Below are 21,164 nucleotides of genomic sequence, written 5' to 3'. Positions count from 1 at the left end.
TTAGACATGGAATACACTGGGCCGATGTATGATTGACACCGAAACTTTTACAAAAACTGCTCGAGATTTGTAAGAGACCGAAAGCAAAAGCGAGGCAAGGTCGTGAAACCGTCAGAGAAGAGGCCCATATTGAAACCTTGTATCTGTGCCTATAAAGGGATAAATGTAGGGATATCCCTGCGACAGGTATCAGTAGGATGAATTTTCATCTGCACCCTGTATTTACGCAAGATGCCACGACTTGAGGAAGCCTGTAGAATTTCGATGTGTATTCACGATTTTTACCGTCGTGAAAAACAGCACGGGTTCCAGTAAACTTGATCAATTAACGCAGTAACCAAATTATTCCGTGCATAGAAAAGTAGTCTTAGTTTTATGGAAAAGGGATAGAATATAGTAGGGATGAGATATGGACCACGCTGTGCGAAAAAGTTCTGACAGACTTGTCAAGGACGCTTTTTAGGGAATGCTAAACGCAGGCTGTGCGACAGTCCATGTAAGGTGTGCGAATTGATCTGAGGGTCACGTAAATCATCATTTGTGTCTTGGTGAAGCTATTCAAATCGCCATAGGGAGTACACAGCAAACAAGGTGGTGCATGTGCGTCCTTCAACACTCTAGCTATCAGATGCTTGTTGAGGTCAGAACCCAGTGGGTGGGACTAATTGTTCTGTCGCTGCCGCTTGACAGGTGCGAAATCCGATTGTGGGAAACATGAAAAACAAATCACTAGATGAGTGGCGAAGACTCGCTCCTGCTGACAAGCTGATCTACCCAACAGTATTCTTCCGTTCATATTGGAACAGTGCCGACGGGTGTGCCAGGATATCATGTCAAAGCATTTCAACACAAGGAGGGGGTGAGAACTCCAATCTAACCTTGGATTGTGGCACTTGAGATGCTATGCCCATTTTTTCACATTCTGAGGTGAAGATGGTATTTGGAGGTAGCGAAGTAGACAGATTTCGGTGGGCACATGAAGAAGTTTTACTGACTGGCAAACAAAACAATGAAGCCAGTTAACTGAAATTTAATTCTAAAAGCCTGGTGTGCATGCGCTTTTTCCTAACAGCCAACGGGTCAGGTTACTTAATCCAAACATTCGAGGAAAACCTTCAATACAACCAACTTCTTGAAGCATGGTTTTCTTACCGTGCATATTTTGCTTGCTTGATGGATCACAACTTCGCAGTCTAAAACACCTAAACAATGACATCTTTTGCACACTGTTGGAACGCTGACACCCTTGTTCCAGTTTTCATTCCTTGAGTATCCCTGTTCGTTATCGAAAGCGGCGTTTCCCCTTCATTCGTTAGAATAAAAAACACGCATCCGAGGTGTAACCGTAATCTTCATACATACCAGAGGAAATACAATTTTTTCTCTTCCAGTTTGACATGGTCTGCTTCCGAACGCTTAAGGTGGTTATGATACTGGATTGGTGCAAGAGAAATCAGCAAATCCATAGCACAGAGAACGCGAGTCTTTCAGGGACGACACATTCTGCTTCTGGGGCGGTCCACATCTACAAAACTTCCGAATATTTCTTTGTTTACCATCGTTTTCCTGAAGCATCAGCCCCCAGATTGAAACTCCAGTGAGTAGTTTAGGTTCATCACCATTGAACTATAGCTTCTGTCACGGGAACCCCGTTATGTAAGCTGACGGAATCACAAAGAACAAAACACTGCTCGACCGCCAAGCTCAAGAAATTGCGATCAGTATGTCAGGGGTGGTCTTGAACCAAGGAACTACTGGTCAGCATGTTGCGCGGAATCTACTTGTGACAATACAACCTATAACTAACTCGTCAAAGATTGGGCAGCCGTTTCATTATCAGAATCACCTTCATCCTGACGTCATTTCCGATGAGCAAAAATTGTTAGGATAACACAAATCAACCTGAAGTAAGGATAACTTACCGAACAACTTTCCATACATTGGTCAGGGGGTTGATCACAGGCTGAGAAGCACTGCAGAAAAAGTAAATCAACAAATTATTCTTTCAAGTATGCTATATACATTTATAGATATATATGCATACATCGTTCAGCTGCAACACCCTTTCGGTGCCTAGCTGCTACATCGTTCGGCTGCAACACCCTTTCGGTGCCTAGCTGCCACGCCATCCGAAGGTATCATGAGGGCTGGGATATTGCCAGGTTTCCAAGCCTGATGTAGTATGAAGTTGATAAATAAACAGACAGCCTACTGACAGTGAAGTGATCAAAATAACAAAGAGTCAAACTTCCAACTAACAGCGGACCGTCCATTTTTTCACATAAAGGCGCTGACGCTCGTGAGAGGAAGACATCGTGACAGACTGAGCTAACTTATTCAGGACACTCTGTTTTGATAAGTTAAAAACCAGAGAACCTATACAATGATCAGAATGAAAGTTAAACCCGCACAAAAACGATCATTTGGCTTTGGCGAAATGCACTCATTTGGATACCAAATTGGTTTTTAAGGGAGACCCAAATGAATCCCAGGTGAAGCTGTCGTTCAGATGTGCTTCTTCAACTATATGTGCTACAGCAGGCCGCCTCATGCTTTTGTTGGTGAGATACGCCAGTATGGCAATTTGGGTTCGAGTAGAACGTAAGGTTAGCTGAGACCCACCTGATGAGACCCAGAAAGAGCGGAACGGTCGCAAGCTGTAGAAAAGTTTTCAGCAATTCATCTAGATCGCTCTGCTAACCTGATGACGATAGAACAGGAAAATCTTCTATGTAAAACTGAGGAAGCCTGTTTGGGAAATGTGGGAGATCGAGTGTGACGATTAGATGAAACGTTCATTTACCCACCATTCACCCTTGGTGCTCGTTTCTGGATGGTTACATTAACTTGAGCACACTGTTGACTTGGGAACCACTGACCATAAAACGTCAAATCTGATGAATTTGCTTTACTTTCGGTTCATTGAACTCCCTTATTATCTTAAAAAAATGACCTGTAAACAACAATACTAGTTGCATTAATGGTCACCCAAGCGATCTTCCTGAAACTCACCTGGAGGCGAGCTTATCGTAACCGACTACGGGTGTTTACTTCAAACCAATAATCAAATCAGCTGATGTACTTTTAGGATGTATTCTCGAATTTTCACCTGCAAGGACTAGAAATCAGATCGTGAATTAGACGTATCATCCAGAACTTGACTGTTTTTTGTTCACGTCTTACCGTTCACGTTAACCGTCAAACACCCTTTACCGAAAATTTTTTTATCCGTTTCGGATCTACTAGTTAAAGATTGAGGCAAAATCTGGATCGTCGATTAGCAGACAAAGCCGTTTTCAACTGAATAGTCAGTCAGTGCAAGCGTTGCAAACTCGTTTCCGGTGTAAGCCGAAATTACAACAGATAATTCTGAAAAGGGAAATGACGGGGAGAGGAAAGAAAGATCTAGGATATCGTGCACCATGTCGTCGACATCAAGGTTTGTTCCGTTTGAAGTCCTCGCCGATTTTTTAACCAAATTTAATAAATTGTTGGTGAAAAAATATGTTTGATTGATAAGTTTTTCTGGTGTTTTTGTAAGCCGAATATCAGCACTGGTGAAGAAGAGTGGCCATGAACATCCTCCACCCAGCACGAAAAAATGGGGGTACTTGACCTCCACCCCTCGGTTTGGGAAGCACAGGTCGTGTACTAAGTCGTAGCCAAAAAGGAATAGAGTTGCGGCATTTCAGGGGGTCCCCCCCCCACAGGAAAGTGCCAGGCTATATATATATATATATATATATGTGTATATATAATCTCCAAAACAGGGCTACCTGGACTTCCTTGGTATCCTCATATATCGCAACGGAGAGTAAACAGAAGTGGGTACTGAAAGTTCGCCTGCTCAAATCATCATCATCGACAGTACATCAGTGTTTAACACCATAAATTCATGGCTGTACAAGGGTTAGAATACTACCAGGGCGCCCACATTTGGACAAAACGACGATTAGGGTCCTCAACCAAATCATCTGGCTCAAAATCCTGACGGCAAGGTAATGTTCCCATTTTTACAGAACGAATCGCTACATGTTTTCGACCGCCAACCCGGAGGGCCAAGAGACTGTTGGTTAGACCATTGGATAACCTTGTATGATACAGTCTCACGGACGCCCCCCCCCCAGTATAGCTCAATGGGTTGCGGAGGCACAAATCGTCACACCATAGAAAAGCCCAGTCCAAAAGTGCGGAATACATTGCCTGGCAACAATGCATGAACTTCAGGCGCTTTAGTACCTCATCCGAAACCTGTTCATATTCAAGGGCTAAAAATGAGGGCCAAATACACAAGTACTTTTCCTTTCATTACTAGTCAAGTGTAAATCACTCCCACTTGCCCTCTTGTAACAGTGGCTCTCAACCTCTCAAAGTCCGCCAATCCGCTCTGGATTTACTGATCAGGACTATCCACAAAAGGCACTGTCGTCCAATAGGGAATATATATATATATATATATATGCATTATTTGTCTTAGACATTCTAAGTTTCCAAGATATGATATCAGTCTTCCACCCGGCAGACAAAAGGTGAAAATACAAACCGTTCTCTCATAGACAGTGTAACTTGCGCGGATTAAACTGCAACACTAACTTGATCCATCCGTTCCATTATTCAGGTCACCATTTGTAACTTTCCTCACCGACTCCAAAATTTCCCCGCATATGGTAATTTTACCCACCTGCAAGCTTCTCAACCATGTTTCTCCCTCCTTTTCATTTTCACAGTAGCATGTGCGCCTGCACACAATCTTATTACCTTCACACATTCTTCCTTTTGCCGATTTCCATTCATATTGGCTGAAGTCAACGTCCCCTATTAAAGCAGTATTTTCTGCATCACTAGCCGCATGGCGCTGTTGTCCCTTGTTTCAGTGCTGATCGTGAGTAGTAGATCAACACTTCAACCTGACTCTACTGGGTAAGTTGGCATTCTCGACTACTCCTGGTGGATGGCTCCAGTTTTCTTCCCGCAGAGATCCTGCGTAACTTGTAGCTGAGCTATTCTTCCTTAATCAACTTGTCTGCTCTCCAACCTGAGTCCCTCATCACGAAGGCGACCCTGTCCAAACCCTTGATCTCTTTTCAACCTCCCATTTGGCAGATCTAGCTGTGATCTCCTCTACCATTTTGGTTCTTCAGATCATTGTCGAAACAAGTCTTTCCACTCAATCTCTCCACTCTCTTCACTCGCCATATATTCTGACAACATTCTTACGATTAGTGGGATGATGTGCGACAACTTATCAGCAAGTATCCCTGGGTGTAGTGTATATCATAGCGTACCTCAGTTTCTTTGGTACAACTTGCGACTGTCCTGTCTGACAGCATCAACCAGTTGACTCATGTTCCTCAAGCCAAGGAAGAAATCAAAAGACTTGACAATGCGTGCCTGTAATTAGCAAACACTGCATATGCTGCACCTCGTGGCGCGTGCTGACCTCGTTGGTACCGGTTCTTCTATGATGACGAGCGCCGACGATGCATTCATTGCACAAAAGTTGAAGTTATTGGTTTCTCGCCATTGTAGTCAGTCTCACTCTTTGTCCTTCATCAATCCCATCTATACTGGACGATTTGCTAGTCCTCAAGAAAAAGCTGAGGTTTTTGCTCAGCCTTTCGCCCCCTGGTTCTTATGTTTATCTCTCGCAAAGGATTTTACTGTTTCCTGTGAGAATTTAACACCTCCAGACTACTTGGTGCACAATGTATCCATGACATTTTTGCAGTATCTGTACACTTCTACGATCCCTAATAAGTTCAGTCTCTCGTTGAACTCAAATTGGTGTACAAATGAGTGCATTTTGCGAATCATTACTTAGGTTCTGAGTGGGTGTTTCTTCCAAGGGATATAGTAATGGGAAAATCTCACGTGTCCAAAATAGCCTCCTCGACGAAACTACGTGCTCTTTGGAGATTCTCAAACAGAAGAATACTCACTCACATTTGTACCGCACGTTGGCTACAGGGGAAGTCACACATTTCAGACACAGTGGATACCGTAAATGATATAAACCTGTAAACCTCCGATCTCTTTCCTCTTTCATAAGTCTCATGATTTGAAAACCCCTTCAGGCTCTTTACCGCTGGAAAACGCATTATGTTTTGATTCACAATCCATGTGTGCCACAGAAATCTGTGTTCATCACATTCATTCGGGATGGCACGTTCAAAACGCACGAGCGATGGGTAGGTTCAGTGTGACAACCGACTGGATTCCACATTAGTCACATTATACTTTTCACACCACAGAGACGACCAGTTGTTTGCCGATGGATTCGGGGTCCGTGTTTGCTGTGTTCAAAGAGACAGTGAGCTGTTGTGACTAGGGGTTTGTTTTTATTTAGTTTCAAGCCAAGCAACTATGTCAAGGAGTATGTCTGTAAACAAAAACCATACACGGCTGTGACTCGCTACAGAACTGTAGTTGACCCATCTTCGATGTTTACTTAACATACATGCACCGGCTAGAACAAGGGAGTGAGATGGGTAACCATAGTCTAGTCACATTAACAAACATGGGAGGGACCAAATGAATATAATCCGGATAGTATCCGGATAATCTAGTGGATACACAAATGTGCGCAAAACGGAAACCGAGTTGATAAGGATTGAAAGGACAGGCTGAATTACACACAAGGGGAACATAAAGACAAACGCTGTGGCTGGAATTTAGCAATAGCTCTCCTCCACCGGTTTGAAGATAGAGGCTCTGGCAGATAAGCTTCTGATTAGGCCGATTATGTATGACGTGGGGTAGCTTTCTTGTTCAGACAGTTTTAAAGCACCCATCTTGCAAACACGATAGCACTGATTTGGTCCCAACTTAGGCCACGGTTTTATATGTAATTAAACCTCAACAGTTCCCACCTATCTCTCTCCCTAATTCACATTAACCTAGCGAAGTTCAAAACAAAAAATGGGAAATGCTTAGATGCGAGGCACTTGAGTTGTTGGTACTGAAGAAAATGAGGAAATACGGGCGTTCTAAATATCCATAGGTATACTATGTCTACAAATTTTGTCCTTTCCTTTTCACTCCTACCGTAGCAGGAATTTCCAACGAGTATTTTGATTCCTGATTCCTTGGACTGAGAGACTACTTAGTCAAACGTAATACAGTACACGTTTGTGTTGCACTCAGGTATCATGAGATGAGCACTGTTAATAAGGCACTAAATAGATGGTACAAACACTCGGAAAGAACATCCAACAAGCTATATGGGTCATCTCGTCGGAAGTCGTTATTCGTGCATTCCAACAATACCGCATAAACCAAAGTAACCTTCATGATTACATGATGTCACGTCTGCGTGTAAACTAATCTCTTTGTTGCTCATCCACCCGCATAGCCCTTCAAACATCCTCCCCAGAGATTGGAGAGACTCGCACTGCTGATGCTTCCCGACAAAGCTGGTGCAGTTGTACAATGTTTTTCGGTTTTTCATTGATTGGTTGGTCACCTGTCCAATATGGTTCAGATAATAACACTGGAAGCCAACTTTCGGTTGTCGCTGTCCAAATTTACTTGTCAAATCTCTAAGACTGACCCGTGTTGGATCTCTATAAAAGCGCAGCATCAGAGACCCGTTTATGGTAGGACAACTTATGCTTCTCGCAACCTACCTGTGAGCTGCAGTTTTCCGAATCTTTGGCAAAACAGTCACTGAGCCCAACAGATGATTTTGGGTCAGGACTCCAACGAACCTGGTAAAAGGAAGATAGGATAAAGGAATGTTTGTAATTCGTACATAGTTTATCCTTGAAAGAAATACTGTACGCTTCGAATATATTTCTACCTTACAAACGAGCTACTCAATAGTGGAGAGCAATTAGGTAAGTAAAAACAAGTCAGATTCAGTTCTTTTAACCCTGTTCACAATAATCAGTAATGTATATAATTCGAGGGACAAAACAATAAATAAAGTTCAACCCTCCTGAATATCAGGAGGACACCATAATTGATAGACAATACATTGCTCGAACAGCGTTTGATCCGTGAAGAAAACTACTCACAAGGTTGCTGAAAACTCTTCGACAGCCCACGACCGGTTTCGCTCTTCTTGGGGCTAAATCAGGTAGCGCAGTACCCGAGTTTCCGTCAACCACATGTCCTACTTGAACCCGAATTGGACTGACTGACTCATTTGCAAATCAATTTGGCTCTCACGAGTGACTAAATCGAATCTCTCATTTATGATTTTCTTCAACTGGATGTGCTGCACACAGGTCGCCTCATGTTTCAGTTGCCACGATATTCGAGATATCGCTGCGTTTGATCCTGAATTTCTCTACCAATCGAAGCGTCTTAATCTTTAATGTATCATTCAAGACAAATGTTCACTAAGTTTACGAAAGATTACGAATGTTGACGTATAGATCTCATATGAAAGAGGTTTTGTTCTGAGGGATTGCGAAACGCTATTAAAGCCACCTCACTAATCTTTGTTTACGTGCTCCCTAGCTACATTCGGAACGCGTGATGATCACGGATTCGAATACTGTTGGTTCAACTATATAACTGCTGTTTCCGGGAATCATTCACACTCATTGGTGAGGTTTGCGATATGAAAAGTTACTTGATTCCACTGGATGATAGCAGGGGAGTTTATGCTTAGCGCCTGTACAAATACCGGAATGAGCCACAGGTACACTGCAACCAAATCTGAGTGATAGAAAATTTCCGGCCATTCACTCATGGTAGGATATCAAGAAAACCAAGTGTCGCCACAAGCTCTGTGCGGAAGTGCAAAGTTGACGTTGCTAATGTCCGCAATTACCACTGCCTCAGCCGTGTCCACAAATGCTCTAAAGTCCTTTACAGTGTAAAAATCAAGACCGTTGGCTTGATAATGCACTCAAAGCACAAAATGTCAGTTGCACTACAGAACCACAAATAGAAGAAGCTGATGTTCACTGACGATAGCGAGTGCAACCCGAACGGTTCAGTTGCTATAGCAAGGTATGGGAACATGAAAGGGAAATTTACAACAGCTAACTTCACAGTGTAGGATCTTGCGGTTTGTAGTACTGCACATGTGACAGATAAACGGAAAGTTATTGAACTTAAATGACAACTCACGGTCAGACTACTTGTAACCTGTTTTCGCAATAAGTGGAGGAGTTATGTGTCAACACATCAGTGCCTTGGTTCTTGCTAACAGAGTTGGCTGGTTTTTCAACGCCAGTATTCGAAGTTCAGCCACCCACCAACTCTAGTAAATACCACTTCCAATGACCAGTCAATGGTTTGCTGGCCTAGCTAAGTCTCACTATGAATTAACAGAAAAACGGTAATAAAATGATGTGAGAACGAGTGGTTCCTCAGCTAGGATATTTCCAGTAGTCAGCATAAAATTGAGTATTCGAGTGGACAGAAAGCAGCAAACACAACCGGAGTTATTTACTGTTCAATGGCCGTCAACTGATAGATGTTGACTGAGTTCCTAAATCACGGCGCAAAACACATAACTTTGAAAAACAGGAACTACCAATTTTTGCCATGTGTGCTCAAGTTTGGCTTTAAAGTGAAGTTTTGCGATCAACCGTCGTCTTACTTACGACTGCAACCTAGCGCTACTCAAACCACTAAAATCGAAGCTTGTAATGGCTGTTTATTTTTTTATTCAACCGCGTACGCAGATTGTGAATAGTACTTTAAGGGGCCAATCCGGAATTTCACCACAGAGCACAGTAAGCACGATTACCATCTACCTTTCCCGCCCCTCGGATGCATGTTCTCACGTGGCACACTTAGACATCTGCTACTCATCATCCCCTTTGAGATTAGCTTCTATGAGGACAAGTTCTTTATGGGTGGTGCACAACACTCTTATGGCCTCGCTTTCGATGAGTCTCTCTTTAGAGATAGTTCTATCTAATGAAATGCACAGGTTTTTTGCGAAATACACACCAATTTGGCTCTAAATGGAAACTGAACTGGATCCCAGTTGAATCACGAGTTTGTAATACTATTCAACTGAAGTTGCTCCAAGAAAGTCGCCTCATATTTCAGCTAGTGCGATTTTCGAAACATTGCAGTATATTCTCTTATAGAAATATTTAATGTTTATGAAAATAAGTGCAAAAAAGTGTATTTCGCGAGTTCCGTACAACTGGATTCAAGTAGTACATGAGGTTGACGAAATCTCCGGGACTGAGTCTACCTGATGAGCCCGAATAAACGTGAAGCCGCTGTGGGTTGTCGAAGACTTTTCAGCCTTGAGCAGTTTTCGCCAAGCTTTTTATTCCACTGTCGCACTTCCCATCAATAAACAGGCTTTTTTCACATGGTTTATACAGTGAATCCTTCACATGTTGCTATCAATTTGTGTCCAGCTACTTCTAGGCGGAGAGCGATGAATAAAGGGCGCAATGGACTAGATTCGATGTGTTCTGTTCCAGTAAGCATACTGTTTAACATAGTTGAATGTGGAGATTGTTAGATGCGCAGTCGCACGCTAGCGCAGGATTCAGGTTATGATTGATCTTAACAATTCTAACGATCACACTATTTTCACTTGCCGGTCTCGCCAAATGCGTGGTCTGTATAGGTAATTTATCAGACAGTTGTTGAGATTTCACACCTTCCATCTCCATCCACCAACAGATGAAATTCGCAAATGACCTGTCAATTGCACTGGGCACCATTAATCATCAGTCATACCAGGAGAGCATGTGACAATCAGTGGGTCAACACGTGTTCCAGTTACTCGCCAGCCGGGTACAGCAGTCTTCCAACAGCTGCCCATCGGCGGTGTCCATCGTTTCGTTTGACATGGTAACACGAAGCCCCAGAAACGATGGCTTGCTTAATTAGAACGTGCCATTTCTAGGTGAGGACGCATAACTATGGCATGACATGATCACATCTCTCAGAGTATGGGTTTATTTTTGAAATCGCAGCAGTCTGATTTGGTGGGGTTTACGGCAGGTCGCACAACATCCGTAGACAGCCAGTCACATTTCGCGAGGAGATAAAACACGCTTGTTCTAATGGTACAGTTGATAAACTAGACAGTTGTTTGAACGTGCGTCCGGGCCGAACAGTTGCCAAGGTTACCTTCACTAATTTTCTCCTCTATATGGGGAACGGGGGTTACGGTGAGGTTGTGTGACCAGTTGTCCGCGCAGGCTAGTTTCGCACAGACTGTTTACATACACATATACACACACACTTGATGAGCTCGCTAATACGATTTACACACTTGCCAATTTGCAGTTTGGGTCTATTTTGTTGAATACTGTTCACGCGGCAGCTCAGTGTGAAAATCCATGCGACCTGCTAACAGGGTGTTAGAAAACGTCCCATTTGGTTCACTCTCATACAGTTACAAAGTGACAAACAAATGCCGGTGCTTAGACAGGTCACTTGCCTTTCCGGGGTTTTAGGTACTGCCCTAGATAGCGTGTCCTAATGATAACGGTCTTCGTCGGTACACCATTGTTCCACTGATCTTTACTGACATTCTGTCAAACGGTTGCCGCTTTTATTCACACCTTTGTGCCGTCTACCTTACGGTTGCGGTAGCAACCGTAAAAAGGCTTATGAGGACCCGAACGTACGTCTGGGTCGTGCAGGTGATGGACCACACACCGGATGGGCCACACCCTCCTCAAAGTCGACATTTCTTGATTGATATTGAGTCATGTCCGACCTTTGAAAAAACCCCTAACCTTGACTTCGGCCAGCCCTAGAAAAATCCTCGATCTCTACGACGGCGGACTATCGTAGTTTTCGAGCCCCAGTTTCCTCTGGCAAGAAAGTATGCCCGAGGTTCTGCACAATGATTCAAACAAACTCCCAACATTCCACTGACACAGTCATCCGCACATTAATTTGGTTTTCACGGGAGATGCGTTTTGAACCAAGCTGTATCTCTTTTCAGAGGGGTTTGGTAAACGATGACTTCCCAATCGGTCCCAAACATTTTCCAATTGATTGAAAACAAGCTGTATCTCGTTTATGATGTTTCTTTTTCTTTTTCACTAAATGTGCTGCACCAGGTTGTCTCATGTTGGTAAGATATTCGAAACTGATCATGATGTCAGAGTCTTCAGCAACCGTACGAGTAGTGTATTACGTCTGAGCAAACCATCTAAACGTTTTAACACCGTTGCAACGGAAAGACGATTACGCGAGATGGGGTATCTCCTAATAGACAGAAAAGCTCTAGAGACGCAAAGGAGACCGTTTGTTTCTCAATATGAAATATCGAAGACAATTACACGATTTTAATCCACCCGAGGACGTAGGAAGTCACGCGTCTCATCTGAAACCGGTCAGGCAAAAACAGAGGCAGGCAGCAGAAGAAAAAGCAAATTTGCTGTTTTTAGGTGAGCCTACGCAGCGGTCTGCTTTCCGACTTTATATCCCGTCATTCTAACGTGAGCAAAAAAGTCAGATAAAATGGTCGGATGAAAAAAAACAAGGAGGAGCACATCCGGCTTTCAGCGCAGTGGTTGACTTAGTAGATAAGCTGAGAATGACACTATCGTTCTAAGCGAAAGTTGAGAAGATTCTGTGGTTTGCTCTTTTATTGTGCACATTCGAGGTTTGGGTGAGTACTTTTGTGACTGGATGTTTGCTGACGAGCCTTCACCTCGGCCGATAAAAGCTGTATTTCTTCTGGACACTTACAGCGCCGATATCAGTAGCTCATCGGCCAACGGGTCTGCAAGATATGCATAATTCCGCATGAAAGTGTACTTTTACTTCATTTCGGAAAGTGCACGCCCCTCTGCACGATGTTGGTAGAAGTTACATCCCTTGTAGTTCGGCCAAGCTACCGGCATAGTTCAGATAGTCCGGTGAACACCATTTCGACTAGTAGGGCCGAACATCAGGAGAACATGCGTTAGGGGTTTTCTGAAGTATACTAACTAAACTATGATGGCCCTCAAGGAGACCCGACTGAATCCTAGCTGAATCCCACGTTTGGTAAACAAAATGTTTCCACTTGTCCTGGGTCGATATGGTTGCCATTCAGCTGTTCACCTGACTTTCTAGCAATGACTCCAGCAGGCAACCTCAAAGAGCAGTTTACTGGAATTAATAACACTGTACTCATTGAGAAGCCGATCAGAGTGTCAGATATGTATGCCAACCAGGGTTGGTGTTCACGTCGATGTCTCTTATTGCTGTTTTAACCGCTAATCGAGCCAACAAAGTTTCTAACAGTCACTCTAACAACCCTTACCGGTAGGCCACTCATATGCATTACAAGGTCCTGCGACTGCCGAAAAGGTGACTCGTTTTCCGTCGGCGTCAGACACACTCCTTGTTAGTTTTGAAGGGCTAAAAATATGCTTGATTATCCGCCACACTGCCTTTGACGCACTTAGCGATGAGATCTTCATTTGGCCTGATTTGAGTCTTAGATTTCGAGTAGGAAGCCTTCGCAGAGAGTGAATTAGATGCTTCAAGGGGATCAGATGTAAGGTCAACGAATGCCATGAATACCCTAGTACTTCGAGTCCCAATATTAAGCTCAGCATTAAATCACCTACGACGTACTGCATTTCCTAGACTGTATAGCATACAAGAGTGACGGGAAATTAGACTACCGTCTACCAGACACCAGTGAGCATTGAAACGGACTCATCGGTCTATCCGAAGGCGATATACGCTAGTATGGCTTTAGCAATGCTCCGTCAATTATTAGCATCTTGCATAAAAGGGATTGACCGAATGTCGTCACACCTAAGGTAGGCATTAACCCTAATATCAAGACACCACCATCTTTCCGTCATTCCGTACAAGCTAGAGACATCTGAAGTTAGTAGCGGGGGGCAAAATGCGGCAGCACGGAAGTGGCACTCATAAAGACAAATGTTTTGCACACAGATTTCCTGGGGCATAAAATCCCGGTTTATTGGAATACGGATTGTGTATACAAACCAAGTTGGAATGACTGCACGAGAGTTCAACCAAGCAGTCAAGGAGTCAGGAATTGTGAATACTAGTGAAAAACAAACAAACCACCAAGAAACCAGTGGATGACGGTTGCTAGCTACAGTCTAAGCAATGGCGTGGTATTCACTAGACACTGACTGTAAAGTAAATTTAAAAATTTAGAAGGTTCATGCCGAGGGCCAAGATCCACGCTTCAGCGACTGATGGACGAATAGGTCGAATTTGTGAGTCATCACAGCGTGAACGGAAGGGAAGGGGTTGAATTGAAAAGCTTCTGGGCCCGGCCAGTTTGGTTGATACACGGTGGTCAGCGGTTATCAGTAAATAAATGCCATTAAAGAGGTTACATGAATCCGAAGTTCTTGGCCTCTAAAACCCTGTGAACTCGAAGTAACCCACCTACCTAGCCCCAGCCCCAGAAAAATGCTCAGGCAGTTACTCCCTCACCCAAACACAAAAAATGTATAAGCGGTTCTCATCATAAATCATTGTTTAGATTCTTAAAGAACAAGATCAAAACTCCGCTCCAAATCAAATTTACAAGTTTCTTTAACGCGTTCGTCGGACGACTTGGTCACTCAAGCTGAGCAGTGGAACTTGAAACCAGCATTCAAACTAGATCTAATTTGGTGAGTGAAAAGGATCTTTGACTGCCAACTTCTCAGCTTACTGACTTGGCCTCATAAAGCTTTCGTGCTAATAGCGGGAACTTGACAACGTAGGCTTCGTTTGACTGTGATGAGGTAATCCAACGCTAAATTATCGAAGTTTGTTGTTTAGCTTTTCGACTACCGCGGGTGACCGTCTTCTGGTTAGTTCGTGGGAGACCTCCCAAGGATTGAATCATTCATTCTTCTTTAACTCTTCGGATGCTCAGTAGTGTAAGTTAATTCTTTCCATGTATCTACTAATTATTGTTTGGGGACAGACGACCAGTCGTAGGGTGTATGTACTGGTATATCGCCGCATTTAAGAATCATGTGACTTTTACCACCCGGTGAATCGATGAACTTTTGATTCGCTCTGAAGTGCTTCTTCGCGAAAGAACCTATAAGACTTCTGTTCCACTCTTCAAAGATTCCTGTGCACCGTCCTACCTACAAGTGCACCACTAAAATCTTCGGACAAGTCAGTTTAACCACTTCAATAAAAAAGTGTAGCATGATAAAAATTCCAAAGTGAAAAGCTGAAAGCAACCTGATTCGGCATTTGGGACAAAGTATCAGGTCCTACGATTTTGAATCGCCTAACCCTTGTGGGGTAATGGACACACTTAGTCCCAAAATTCTTTGCCAGTATGTTATTACGATAGACTTTTGAGTTAACTGACTCAACGTAAGGCCATTTTGCCAGAATATAAAATAAACCACAGAACTGCTGCTTTTCACCTTTATTTTACCTTGCTATCAAAAAGCGAAACATCGTTCAGCAGGATGTCCACCGATTGTTTGTCAAATATTCCTAAAGCGGAGTGGCGTAAACCACTCTACAATAGATATGAAACTAATCCCATGTCTCGACAAATACTCTGTCATTTACACACGAATTTGGTTGTGATAGGAGACTCAACTGAATCCAGCTTAATCTGTCGCTTAGAATGGTCAGTTTCAACTTTTGTTTGAGCAATTGCTTAACCTTGTAACTTTGGTTCGTTTCATAAAGACCTTTGAAACGTAAACTTAATTAAATGAAATATCCAATTTCACCTGTATCAACAGTATCAACAATATCAGCATTGAATGTGGAGTTTTGCTGCCGTATAAACACAGAAAGCGTATATTCATACAATTCGTCTGTTGGAAAGGAGCGAGAGGAAGAGCACTAGGTTTTAATCAGTCAACAAGCAACAAGTCAACGAGATATCCGTTCCGGTTTCCGCATGACTGAATGCTGTAATCTAGCAAGGTTCTATGGTAGGTCTGAGTTCTTCATTAGTACTTGGCATATCCGTGTGGTGAGCGCCAGCTAATTCTTCCTATACCAGCACAAGCTTCACAAATTTGCTCGGATGTGCAAAAGGTGTTAATCACTTTCTAACCCAAGGACTTTCCCGGCCTCTTAATCAGGGTAAGCTGAACTGTGTGAACGAGCCAAGTGTGAAAAGCGTCCATCCGAAATTGCACGCCCAACTTCATTCTCCCCTCCTCCTATTTACTGCACTTTGGAAAATTATCACACAGCAAAGTGTTTACGACAATTGTTCTCTCATTCGAAATACACAGCACATAAGACGACTGATTAAACCAAAAAAAATTCAAGTCAACTTCAGAGCTGAATTTATGCATGTGTTAGAAATAGATTATTCAGATCTGAAGAAATGACTCGCAGAGTAGCTTCACAACGCACTCATTCCGCTCCGTTTGTTTTCTCTCGGCTGTTAAAGTCAGAGCAATTTGGAAGGTCATCGGTTCAGCAATTAAGTGGCCGTACTACCAACTACGAAGAACCTGCTAGTTAGTTCATTGAAAACAATGGGGTTATCATCCGCCCTTACAAAATATTCGGCGTTCAGAAATGATAAAACGTTATCTAAGAAACGTTATTTTTTCCGGTGATGACTGAAATTATGATCGACCAATCAACTTTCCAGAAACCGGTAATTAGCATTATTTCATAGTTTTTATAAACACACACGTGAAGAGAGAAAACCTCAACCTGATGAGCTGTTTGATATTGACTTGAGTGATTACTTGAGAAAACGGGAATTTCATCACTCAGCCACGTCTGACATGGAAGGTCATTGTGGAATCCCCAGGAAGTCGGCCTGCCTACAGGAAAGCATCACCAGTAGAGACTACGGCATGAGGTATCTAGAAGGCAGTTTTATTTTGCTTGCTGCAGACAGAACCAAGATTACTTTTATGTATTCTCGGAAGCTAACGAAGGTATCGTAACTGGAGATGGCATACAAGTGCCCACAACCATAAATCAGACAGTGTAAAATGGCGTTACGTGGTAAAATTTAGAAGAAAAAACTTGTTAGGAGCCTACAAAGTGAGGCCTAGTTTGTGAAATAGGACGGCAACTAAGACTACTGCTTTGCAGAAAAACTTTCAGGACAGAATCAACTTTCGCTATTAGGGTTTTCCTTAATACAGGCAGGGTACCCCATGGAACCGTACTCCTTGCACAAGGAAACTCCCTCAGGTGATTCCAGCTAGCTTCCTGAAGAGGACGTTCCGTTTTGGGAGGGTGATCAATAAGAACCGGATCATAGGGTTAATGAAATTTCATTGTCATCCAGTTGTTAAATAATTTCATCGTGTGATTACAATTCTTCATGTGGCCTTAGACGACTGTACCAAGATGTCTGTAATTTCAGACGTCGCCAACCCCATCGTACAGATCACTGAGGGCTTGCACTTTTCAGCTATACCTCTATACCTTAATAAGAACCTCTAAACAAGATGAACTACCAGGAACATTTATTCCTATATATCAGCAAAGATAACTCTGACTGTTGTAAGCCCGAAAAAAATTGTCGTGTGCTGCCTCATTCTATGATGGGTAGTGTGATGAGTACTTCAACTGCGAAACTTCAGGGGGGAGATGCAGCGTGCTGCTGGGTCAGTGGCAAGGGCATTTTCAGTGTGATGTCTTCTCCCTGGCTCAAAACACCCATCTAACCCGTGTTTTGATAGCAGTTTGGGCTTACCGATCATTTCCATGCAAAACGCTGCCAGTAGAACAGGAGACAAGAATAGAAACTTTCTGCTCTTAGCGAAACAAATTCATTTGCATACCAACTTGGTTTTGACGTGAGACTCACCTGGAAACCAGCTGAATCTCTCGTTTATAATGTTTTTAAGCAGCTAACTATGCTGCACCAGGCCGTCCGATATTTCAGTTGCTACGATATCCGAGGTATCGCGATACATGTACAGACGTAATACATTACTCCTTAGACTGCTGAAAACTCCTCGGCAGTCTACTGTTGGCATCACCCCTCTTGGAGCTCATGAGATGGGCGCAACTACGAGTTTCCGTCAACCTTATTTTCTACCTCAACACAAATTGCATGTCTGCTATTATTCCGTTAAGCAACAGTAGCCCCCCTCCCGACATGACGTCTTGGGTCGATAAAATAAGTTTAGTGCTAACTGAGAATATATAAACTAGTGTGCGTCGTTCAGACTGTCTAAGTGAAAAGATATCACGGGCAAAATGAAACCCAGATCCGTCGATTCATTTTGTGAAATCTGTGGCGATCCGTAACTAGCGTTCATTCCCTGCAAGAAGCCTCTGTGAAAAAAGAGGTGGCTTTTATGAATTCCACCTTTTTCGTGATAAAAGCCCACATCAAAACCACTTGGGAGGCAAAAAATACGCGCGTCATTTTTTCGGTGTATTAATCGCCCTTGCAAGCAAATTTTGCCGGTAATTGAGTTCGAAAATGTACTTCGAAGCAGCGCCACTTAGATATAGGCGAATGATTCATTTACGAGTGTTTGGGGGTGTAATTCGAGATCAGGATCGCCCACTGAAACAGACGAAATGGGATATCGCAAGTGCACTACTCACAAGGTTGCTGAAAATTCTTCGACCAGATGGGATGTTTTATTCAATAAGACCAAGCCGAGGCGCAGATGGCTAAACACCGCTCACACTGCTTAACCTGTGCTGTGACAATGTCTTAACAAAGCATAACAGAGCAACCAAAAGAATGGGTACCTTGAATTCATTGCGAGGTGTGGTGCTGACTTCAAGACGTGGAAGTTACCGGTGGCCCGGGATACAGAAGAATACGGTTTGACTAGAACATATTTTGCCTCTGAACTACAAAAGGTCATTTGGTGGTTTGTGTGACGTGAAGAATAGCTTGAGAACTTTTGCGGAACTTGGTATTTTTCCGGAATTGTTGACGGCTTGTGGTTCCAATAGACGTGACCATCTTAAAAAGATGGGTCATCCTATAGGGGTTATAAAGTGAGGTTTTTGTGACATAGGTTTGTTCTGATTTTGTTTTCGACTAACATCTTGGCAAGAAGAAAAATTATGAGCGCTCCCAGCGGGGTTTCATATAAACAGAGAGTAATGCACCCGATCTATTTTTAAACACAAATGGCATCATGAACACTCATACTTTCCTGGATATCCCGAACTACGGTAAGTCTATTGAATGACCTAGGGTTCATGAGAAAATATAGTTTTACTGACACTATCCAGTTTCTGCTCTGTTTTGGCCCAGATCTCCAATTTATTATTGCTTCGAAGTAACAGGCATTTTAAATGTTCCTCATTAGCCGTTGCATGATCAACTCCGAGAGAGTGTGCGATTTTTTAGTCGAAATTGACCAAGTATTCACCAGATTTTTGGTAGACAGAAATCCGGACTCGGACGGAGGACAACGTCTTCCAGGCATCGTAAATTCTGAGCAAACTCAAAGACTCCATACTTCAAAGAATTACGCTTGGATTCCCAAATCGTTCATACACTACTTAGTTTCAAGTGCTGATCGTTCCGCAAGGTTACAATCAACAAAAATCATGCATAAAATATGAGGCACCCTAAAGGCCTTTGCAACTCCGATACTTGGGGAATAAGAAAATCGTGTAGCGAAAGCACGTCAGGTGAGCTTTTCCGTAAATAATATGCCTGGCATGCATGTTGTGGTCAGCCAACATTAAAAGAATCCAACTGGTAAGACCACTTCAGAATCCGACGATGAGGGGACGTAAGTGAAGGTAATAAGGCCTAGTCAAATGGGCAGTAACGATAAATCTGAGTGCCGCATAAGAATTTGAATGCCACCAACAGGATTTTGGACACAACAGAGAAAACAGTTGATATGCAGTTGATATGTATTCATGTGACGACGCGCGCCCTTTAGAGCGGCCAAGACGGCACACTTCTTGGAGTTGTTTATCCTTAAGGGAGCGCATGCTTATAAACCTACGGTTGACGCTGGTTATGTGAGGATATTTGAGAATTCCCAACCGATAATTCGTCCCCGAATTTGTCCACTCTGTGCTGAGGAGCCGAAAATCACCGTAGAACTATTTCATTTTTATTGAGCATCATCACGAAACTCAAGGGAGCATCGTACCTGCAGTCTGTCTCATAATCGTCTTCTCACAGCGTGCAATCGCGCTGTCAGAAAACAAGACACCCCAACAAATCACTTACAATCTACTGTAAAAGCTTAAACACAAACGAACCTGAAATCACCAGGTTTTACGAATGGGCTGGATGCAACTGGCAATCGGGGGACTTTGCATCCAATTCTTGTAGCGATCAGACGCAGAAACGCATACATAGTGGATTCCTTGGGATACTGTATAACTTCCCGGATTGTTTTGGCCGTGTCGCCAAATGACTGATTAATCATGACATATTCACGTCGTGAGTAACGTGACGAATAATTCTGGAATGCTTAATTAGATAATTCACTGGGTCGCGAATAACACAAACTCGGAGCAACACGAATTCGCTTCCCTAGCCTTCAAGTAGCCTAGTTGAAGAATCACTCCAAGATGTGATCATTATTGGTTTAAGTTACGGGAACTTCGGCGCCTCAGGAAATTTAACAAGCTAAAGGGGATAGGGACCACAGCTATTAATCGGGTAGTCAGTTCACTTCAGATCCCCTTCATTCCCACAGCCTTGTAGCTAGTCTAAGGAAAAACCCGCAAACATTTTACTGGAACTTCTCGTCACACTGATGCGTGCTCACTAATGGTCCAAATTCAAAAGTTTACTATATTTGCAGACCTCCAATATCACGGTGAATTCTGCTCGCCTATAGGTAAGGACACACACGACTCAAAAATATTTTATTGTATAAACAGGTCCTTTAGAAAAATCGTTTAGCTGTAACACCTTTTTGGTGGCCAGTTGCCGTGTTACCAGAAGGAAGCACGAGGTCTGGGATACTGCCAGGCTGCCCAAGCCTAGGCAGGCGAAGTCGAGAGGCACAGGTCGCGTTCGAACCCGCGGACCTCCCGGCAGTTAATTCGCGCTCTAGATATTGAGCCATCTCGTACTCTGAGTCAGACCGAACCCAAAACGTGAATGCAGAAGTCAATTCTCAGCTCTAGAAAGGTCGAGGACTAATATGTAATCTATTTCATCTGATCGGATACAGTTGTGTGAGCTGATTTCAGTAATGAAATCTTCAGCTTACGGTCAATGGAATTTACACAATGGAATTTCACACCAACTATCACAGCCTAATATGTACGCATTTATGTGTTTGGCTAATCATTCAACATCGTTAACAACGGTGTATACAGTGAACAAACACCACATC

The 21,164-nt window shown here is 43.1% G+C and overlaps 2 protein-coding genes across 2 annotated transcripts in view; one reads left to right on the top strand and one right to left on the bottom strand.

Moving 5' to 3' along the window:
• Positions 1-21,164, top strand: part of T265_02149 (hypothetical protein) — a gene marked incomplete at both ends in the record, with an annotated part of 159,685 nt that overhangs the window by 34,302 nt on the left and 104,219 nt on the right. The window lies entirely within an intron of this gene.
• Positions 1-21,164, bottom strand: part of T265_02148 (hypothetical protein) — a gene marked incomplete at both ends in the record, with an annotated part of 64,990 nt that overhangs the window by 43,613 nt on the left and 213 nt on the right. The gene's annotated exons all lie outside the window — the stretch shown is intronic.

The sequence above is a fragment of the Opisthorchis viverrini genome, assembly GCF_000715545.1.
Source record: "Opisthorchis viverrini unplaced genomic scaffold opera_v5_25, whole genome shotgun sequence".
NCBI lineage: Eukaryota > Metazoa > Platyhelminthes > Trematoda > Opisthorchiida > Opisthorchiidae > Opisthorchis > Opisthorchis viverrini.
The sequence above is the reverse complement of the archived record's forward strand: the minus strand, read 5'-3'. Positions and strand labels throughout refer to the sequence as shown.